General features: G+C 35.5%; 1 pseudogene across 1 annotated transcript in view; it reads right to left on the bottom strand.

Moving 5' to 3' along the window:
- The window catches only part of LOC144239125 (A disintegrin and metallopeptidase domain 3-like), a 67051-nt pseudogene extending 58358 nt beyond the window's left edge, over positions 1-8693 (bottom strand). Inside the window, exons 1-2 of the transcript XR_013337319.1 lie at positions 8515-8693; positions 5293-5348 (exon numbers count right to left, since the gene is read on the bottom strand). The product of XR_013337319.1 is annotated as an A disintegrin and metallopeptidase domain 3-like (transcript). The remainder of the gene's footprint in view (positions 1-5292; positions 5349-8514) is intronic.
- Positions 8694-8738: the final 45 nt, after the last annotated feature.

The raw sequence follows: 8738 nt of genomic DNA, 5'->3' as shown, positions 1-8738 counted from the left end.
TATATATATATATATATATATATATATATATGCTTTTCCTGTTAGTTTCTATGAAATTATGATTTGGTAAAAACAACCCCAGAATTCTCAATGCCTTAAAACAACAATGATTGTTCTTTACAAATTTATTGCAGAGTCTGCTCCGCACTGCTTTTATTCTAGAACCTGGGAAAGACATGCCTCCTACCCACCGGAACACACCTTTCTTACAGCAGGAGAAAAGAAATTGTAGAAGCACACAATAGTTCTTAAAGACTTTGTTTAGAAGTGGAGACCAGTGTTTTGCTCACATTTAATAAGCTAAATGATCTCTATAGACAAATCTCACTTAAATGGTACTGAAGTGTAATTTTCTTAAAGAGAAGATAGTGATTCTTGTGGAACAATTTGACGCTATTATGAATTGCTGGGAGATCTGGGGTTTCTCAAGGATTCCAAATATCAAGGGGCAGATCACGAGCAGAAGCAAGGAATGACTAGAGGCTTTCATGGAGTGAGTACTTTCACCCCTACGTCTCTTTCCAGACCTGCTTTATCATCTCTCGTTCCTCACAGCTTTCCCTTTTCCTTAATTCAAATAACAAAATCAGAGGGCTTCCCAGAAAAAAGACTGATTATTTATCAGCTCATATTGCACATATATTCAAGGACATGCCAAATGGCCTGGGTTGGTTTAAACCAAGTACCTAGAATATGAATTCTGGCACAAGGGCAGAGCCTCATTTTAGTAACTAAGCATGTAAACGGAGGTGGTGGAAATGGAAATCCAGAATCATTTCCCAGAAAAAGGAAATTCAACAGATTTCTGACAAGGATAATTAAAAGGATAAAAGTTGAGTTTGCAAGTTTATTCATCCTGAGTAAAAATGTATTCTTTTGCTTCTACACAAAACAACAAAAAAGTCTGCCTTAGTGAAGTAACAGAAATACAAATGACCATTCAAGGAAAAACACTATCCAATGTAAGGAAAATGAACAACAGAAGAGAAAAAGGCAAAACTTAAAAGCAAGTTCCTAATGAAGTTGAATGAAGAAATTGATCAAAGAAAATAATGATTGTTTAAAGAAAAGTTAACAAGTTAATAAGCTTTCAAAGGAGATCATTTCAGGCAAAGAAAAAGACACTCAAACTACAATGATGACAGTTAAATAACTCAACAAATGTGCCAAAGGTAATTTGTCTGCTGAGAATTTGAAACTTAGCCAATAAAAACAACAAATTTTGCTAGTAAAAAGGATAGCCAAAATAAAGATTTGAAATTGGTTGGAGGAAAAACTATACTAAAGAGGGCAAATCCATATGACCCGGGATGAAAAAACATAGATTAAAATTTTTAAATTTTTAAAAATGTATAGTGACTTAAAACTAAAATGGAAAAGTAAGGGCTATGCCATATGTTAGGGAGGATTAATGTCCCATCTTACATGCATACATGCACATGCACTCACATGTGCACAAAACATACTGGAAAACTGACTTAAGATGAACCATAGCAAATTACAAAAATAGCAAAGTAATAGGACTCACAAATTCTATACACTGCCAAGAGCCTATCCAATTTAGAACAAAAGGGACATTTGAAGATACGCACAGATCCAGAAAACATGCCATCTGCATACCCTACCTAAAAAAACTAACCTGCAAGCGTACTAACTAAACAATACCCGAGTCAGCAAAAAAATTGCAAATAAAAGAAACAGTGACAAAGCTTGGAAAATAAAATACAGTTGTTAAGATACTGATACCATTAGATTTACATGTTAAGTATAAAATATGTTTAATGCTGTAAGAATATTATGATACAAGTTCAGAATATGAGAAACATGAGAGAAATCTGAAAACCTATAAAATATGAATACAGTGATTACATAAGAATTTCATTTTTTAGCAATGAATTCCATAAACATGGGGGGAAAGAAACAATAGTCTGGGTGGCATATTTGCAATGTATAGAATAGTTAAAGGGTTAATATTTACAGTAAACAAAAATTCCCACAAACTGGTCATGGAGAGGAAAAAAGAGAGATAAGCCATAGATTGAAAATAACTCAAAACAAATGATTAAAACAAAAAACTCCAAAGAAAAAACAAAATACAGGAGAAGAAATTCAATTAGAATAGGCACTGAACATTTGAAACAATACACTTAAATAACTAAAACATGTTAAAAGCATTAATTAAATCAGAATAAAGCATTAGCACACATTAAAACACAACACAAAAGCATTTCTTATCCATTAATTCAAAACATAAATTAGTAAATATACTCATTTCATTGAGCATGTAGAGAACAGAAATGCTTTTGAATTACAGGTGTGAGTGAAAACTGTTATAAACCCTCTGAAATAAAAATTGATAGTATATAGCACTCTTGAGAATTATATCATTTGTAACCCATCAATTTCACTGGTGCCCAGGAAGTCATGGTCAAGGACATCCACAAATAGCTTTTCTTGTTATAAATATGGGTGAATAAATAATAAATGATATATATTTACTTGATTTACACATATTACATATGTATTTAAAATACATGAGCTCACTTTGCACACATCAGTATGAATGAATCTCAAAAATTAATATTATGTAAAATGTTGCACAAAAAGCACAGCCTCAAAACCAGAACCACATACAATAACATCGTAAGTATCCATTGCTCACACTTGGGGTCAAGTGTGAGTAGCCCTAGCAGTTCTGCTAATGGTGGCCGGGCTTGCCCAGTGGTCTGGGATTCAGCTGAATGTTGGCTGATCTAGAGATGATTAGGGCACCTGGGCTGTGCTCCACCTCTCTCCATCTTCCAGCAAGCTGCCCCGAGCATATTCTCGTGGGGATGGCAGACAAACAAGATGGAGAGCAGGAAAGCAGGGAGCTTTTTCAAACCTCTACTGAATCAAGTCAGCTAACATCTTTTGGGCCAAAGTAAGTCACATAGCCACAGAATGGGCTACATGATTTGCAGGGCCCATTGTGAAATGAAAATATGAGGTCTCTTGCTCAAAAGTATTATGAATCTCAAGGCAGCAACAGCAAAGAATTAAACCAAGTACGGGGCATGTATAACCATAGGGTCCTGGGGACCACATACCATGAAGTCGGCCTTGCATAGATAAACTCATATCCAAGGGCTGGGGGTGGGGAGGCCAGGATAGATGTATATAGTCCACCTCTTGATGATAGGAACTCAAAGTTACGTGGCAAAGAGTGAAGATACAGGGAAAGGTAAAGATTTGGAGTCACATGAGTGGTCCACCATATTATGGTAAATAAATTATACAGAAGAGTATTGTGCCATTTACATTTACTTAAAGTAATAGTGAAAACATGATGGTTCTTAATTTCCAGGCCTGCAGATGAATGATAAAATTATGGCAGAAGAGTGTATGTCAGTATCATAAATGTGATTAGCACTGGGGAATGAAAGAACTGAATATATCTGGGCATGGGAATAACATATTTCACAATTACCTGCCATGTATGCTTTTTAGAAAAACACATAAATGAAATGCTTGCATGTGTGTCAAATTGTACATATTATTCTCACAAATTTTCTTTTTAATAAAAAGAAAAAAGTCAATAAAGAAAAATTGAGACTAATAAAAACTATGGACTTTGGGTAATCGTGATGTGTCAATGTAGAGTCTTCAAACATAATGACTGTATCACTCTGGTAGGGCATGTTGATAATGGGGAGGCTATACATGTGCAGGAGGTGGGGGGCACAGGGCATACAGATGCTCTCTGTATCTTTCACTCAATTTTGCTGTGAACCTAAAACTGCTCTGAAAAATAAATATTTAACTGGAAACAGGAAACTTCAAAAAGCCGATAATTGTTTAGAGAGGTTACTTAGGGAAATACAAATTGACATGAAGATGTAATATAATATTTTAGCACATATTGCATGCTTTTGAAAATCTAAACTGCTACTTTCTTTCCAGAAACTGACAAGATCTCTCAAAATCTTAATACAAAATATGAGTAATAAAGAAGGCTGTTGTGAAAATTAAATCAGTTTTACATGCAAATTGCTTAGAAATACATCTGGCAAATGCCATGTGCTCCTTAAATGTCTGTTACTTTTGATGTTGTTGTTATTACTATTATCAATATTATTACTATTACTCATACTTCTTGATCTAGAAACCCATTTCTTAATATCAAGTCTATAAAAAAATCTCTATTACATAAGAATTTACATACAAGGATGTTTACTGCAGTACTCAGAGTGACACTTCCTTGAAATAACTTCTTATCTACCAATATTACATTCTACAGAATACTAATTATTAAAGAATAAGTTAAAATACATACAAAGAGTAAAAAAATTAACACCATTATTAAATAACATCTGCTAGCAGCAAAACAGTATTCCAACTGTGTAAAAACAAACTTTTTTTACACAGGTTTCTATATTTTTATTTAAGGGAAAGATGAAATTTAGAATAGAAAATGGTGGAAAGGCACCTGGGTGGCTCAGTTGGTTAAATATCTGACTTAGGCTCGGATCATGATCTCATTGTTCAAGAGTTTGAGGCCCGCATCAGGCTCTCTGCTATCAGCACAGAGTCTGCTTCATAATCCTTTGTCCCCGCTCTCGGTTCCTCACCCCCTCAAAAACAATAAACAAACATTAAAAAAAATTTTTTTAAATGTTTTATTTACTTCTGAGAGAGAGAGAGAGAGAGACAGCGTGAGCAGGGGAGGATCAGAGAGAGAGGGAGATACAGACTCCGAAATAGCCTCCACGCTCTGAGCTGGCAGTCAGCACAAAGCCCGACGCAGGGCTTGAACCCACGAATGGCGAGATCATTACCTAAGCGAAAGTCGGACGCTTAACCAACTAGGCCATCCAGGCGCCCCGGAAACAGAACTTTAAGAGATTAAATTATATATTACACCGAGATGAGAAAAAATTATGGCATAATATTTAGTAAAACGCTTAAAAGCACATAAATCCATAAAATGACATGAAGGTGAACAAATTTAAACATGGGCAAATAGAGTTATTCCTTTAATTATTGCTATTGTGGTTATATTTCAAGGAGTTACATACAGTAATTTTAATTTAACTAATTATACATTATTATTTGCATCATTAACTTAGCATTTGGCTCCAATATTACATTTAAAATCTAAAGATGGAGACTGGAAATTCTAATCTGACTTGAATCACAAAAATGTAACATGTTAAATACAATAGTCATGCTCTTGTTTAGGCTCAATTTAGGGTAGTGATTGTAAAACTTTAAGAAACTAAAAAGTATATGAAAAGAAGAATAGCCACTTACTGTACTTCAAGATGAAGGGTATATGTTTTCCTGTCAATTTTGATGGCATATGTGACCTATAGCAAAGTATTCAGAAAAAGTAATTCGTAGAAATTTAAAATTCTTAAGTCAGATGCCATCATTTTTAAATGTAAGTATTCTTTTATACCAACATAGATGGTATCATACATGTCTCAAAATTATATGTACATATATGTTGCTATCTTCAATCTCAGAATGTATAACAGAACTAATCATAATCAAATTTCACTAAAATTAAGGACGCTAAATGTATTTGAAAACTAAGAGCAATGGTCATTAGCATTTATTGTCATGTGAAATTTTAATTTGAAATGGTTACATTTAGAAATGTTGAAAAATGGGGCGCCTGGGTGGCTCAGTCAGTTAAGCGTTTGACTTCGACTCAGGTCATGATCTCACAGCTCATGAGTTCGAGCCCCACATCAGGCTCTGTGCTGACAGCTCAGAGCTTGGAGCCTGGTTCAAATTCTCTGTCTCTGTCTCTCTCTGCCTCTCCCCTTCTCATGCCCTGTCTCTCTCTCTCTCTCTCAAAAATAAAAAAAAAATTAACACCACACTTACATCAATGGACATATCATCTAAATAAAAGGCAACAAGAAAATAATAGCTTTGAATGACACATTGGAAGAAAGAGACTGAAGAGATATATTCAGAACACTCCATCCTAAAACAACAGAATACATATTCTTTTCAAGAACACATGAAACATTCTCCAAAACAGATCACATATTAGGTCAGGCCTGAATAAATTACAAAAACCCTGAAATCATATCATGTACCTTTTCTAACAAAAATATTTGGGGGGCGCGNGATGCATCACATTAACAAAAGAAAAGATAAAAACCATATGGTCCTGTCGATAGATGCAGAAAAAGCATTTGACAAAATACAGCATCTCTTCTTAATAAAGACCCTCGAGAAAGTCAGAATTGAAGGAACTTATTTAAACATCATAAAAGCCATCTATGAGAAGCCTTCAGCTAACATCATCCTCAACAGGGAAAGAATGAGAGCTTTCCCCCTGAGATCAGGAACACGACAGGGACGTCCACTCTCACCACTGCTGTTTAACATAGTGCTGGAAGTCCTAGCATCAGCCATCAGACAACAAAAGGAAATAAAAGGCATCAGAATTGGCAAAGAAGAAGTCAAACTTCCACTTTCGCAGATGACATGATACTCTACATAGAAAACCTGGCAGACCTCACCAGAAGCCTACTAGAACTGATCCATGAATTCAGCAAATCTCAGGGTACAAAATCATGTACAGAAATGAGTTGCATTTTTATACACCAACAATGAAGCAACAGAAAGAGAAATCAATAAACTGATCCCATTCATAATTGTACAAAAAAACCCATAAAATACCTAGGAATAAACTTAACCAAAATTATAAAAGATCTCTATGATAAAAACTATAGAAAATTTTAGAAGAACAAATACAAAGAATGTCTATACTACTCAAAGCAATATACACATTCAACGGAATCCCTACCAAAACACCAATCACGTTTTTCACAGAAATAGAACTAACATTCCCAAAATTCGTATGGACCACAAAAAACCCGAATAGCCAAACAACCTTGAAGACGAAAAGCAAAGCTGAAGGCATCACAATTCCAGACTTCAAGTTATATTACAAAACTATAGTGATCAAAACAGTATAGTACTGGCACAAAAACAGACAAACAGATCAATGGAACAGAATAGAAAACCCAGAAATAAACCACAATTATATGGTCTATTAATATTCAACAAAACAGGAAAGAATATCCAATGGGAAAAAGCCTCTTCAATGAATGGTGTTGGGAAAACTGAATGGCAACATGCAAAAGAATAAAACTGGACCACTTTCTTGAACCAAACACAAAAATAGCACATTTAAAGATCTAAATGTGAGCCCTGAAACAATAAAAATCCTAAAGAAGAGCACAGGTATTAGTTTCTTCAACTTTGACCAACTTCTTTCTAGATACATCTCCTGAGGCAAGGGAAACGAATTTAAGTTCATCAAAATTAAAAGTTTCTTCACAGTGAGGAAGACTAACAAAACTAAGAGACAGCCTACAGAATGGGAGAAGATATTGCAAACAACATATCTGATAAAGGGAAAACATATCAAGAACTTCTCAAACTTCAAAAAACAGCAAACTTATCAAACACCAAAAAAGCAAACAATTCAACTTAAGAATGGGTAGAAGACATGAATAAACATTTCTTCAAAGAAGACATCCAGATGGCCAACAGACACATTGAAAAGATGCTCATCATTCAGCATCAGGGAAGTGCAAATCAAAACTACAATGAGATATTACCTCACCTGTCACAATGGGTAAATTCAACAAACAAGAAACGACAGATGTTGGCGAGGATGTGGACAAAGAGGAACCCTCTTACACTGTTGGTGGGAATGCAAACTAGTACAGCCAGTGTGGAAAAACACTATGGAGTTTCCTCAAATAGTTAAAAATAGAAATACCCTATGATCTAGGAATTACACCGCTAGTTATTTACCCAAAGAATACAAAAATACTATTTCAGAGATACATGTATCCCAATGTTTATAGCAGCATTATCTACAATAGTCAAATTATGGAAACAGCCCAGTGTCCATTGATTATTGAATGCATTAAGGTGACACACACACACACACACACACACACACACACACACTGGATTACTCAGCCATATAAAAGAACGAAATCTTGCCGTTTCCAAGGGCATGGATGGAGCTAGAGAATATTACGCTAAGCAAAATAAGCCAAATACAAATATCACATGATTTCACCCATATGTGAAATTTAAGAAAACAACAAAAGGGCAAAGTGGAGGGAAAAGAGAAAGAAGAGCAAAACCAAGAAAGACTCTTAATTATGGAGAACACACTAATGGTGCTCAGGGGGGAGGAGGAAGGGAGAGATGGGTAAAACAGGTGATGGAGACTAAGGAGTGCACTTGTATGAGTACCAGGTGCAGTATGTGAGTGTTGTATCACTAAATTTATATCTGAAGTTAATATTACACTGTATGTTAACTACCTGTAATTTAAATACTTAAAATATAAAAAATAAAAATAAATGGGTACAAATGATAGATGTTATAGAATTGTCATAGAAATTATACGTAATGAATCATTCATAAAAATCATGCTAATATTAGAAGAGGTTTACCATTAAAAATATTATGTGCTATCTAGATTTGACAATGTACATGCTTTACTTCTGAGCCCGCCACGCCCAGAGGCTCTGCGACAGGTGGCCGTCTACGGAGCAGGGTGCTGCACTCACGACGGCCGGAGAAGGTCAGCCAGCCCAGGCCTGAGAGCATCAGCCAGCAGGACAAGTAGCACTGCGCGACCTGCCGGCTTTGCCACGGTGGTGGCGGTTGGCTGCGGAACGGCGGCCGCTCGCGCGCTGGGCCGGACT

The sequence above is a fragment of the Crocuta crocuta genome, unplaced genomic scaffold, assembly GCF_008692635.1.
Source record: "Crocuta crocuta isolate KB4526 unplaced genomic scaffold, BGI_CrCroc_1.0 scaffold177, whole genome shotgun sequence".
Lineage (NCBI taxonomy): Eukaryota > Metazoa > Chordata > Mammalia > Carnivora > Hyaenidae > Crocuta > Crocuta crocuta.
The sequence above is the reverse complement of the archived record's forward strand: the minus strand, read 5'-3'. Positions and strand labels throughout refer to the sequence as shown.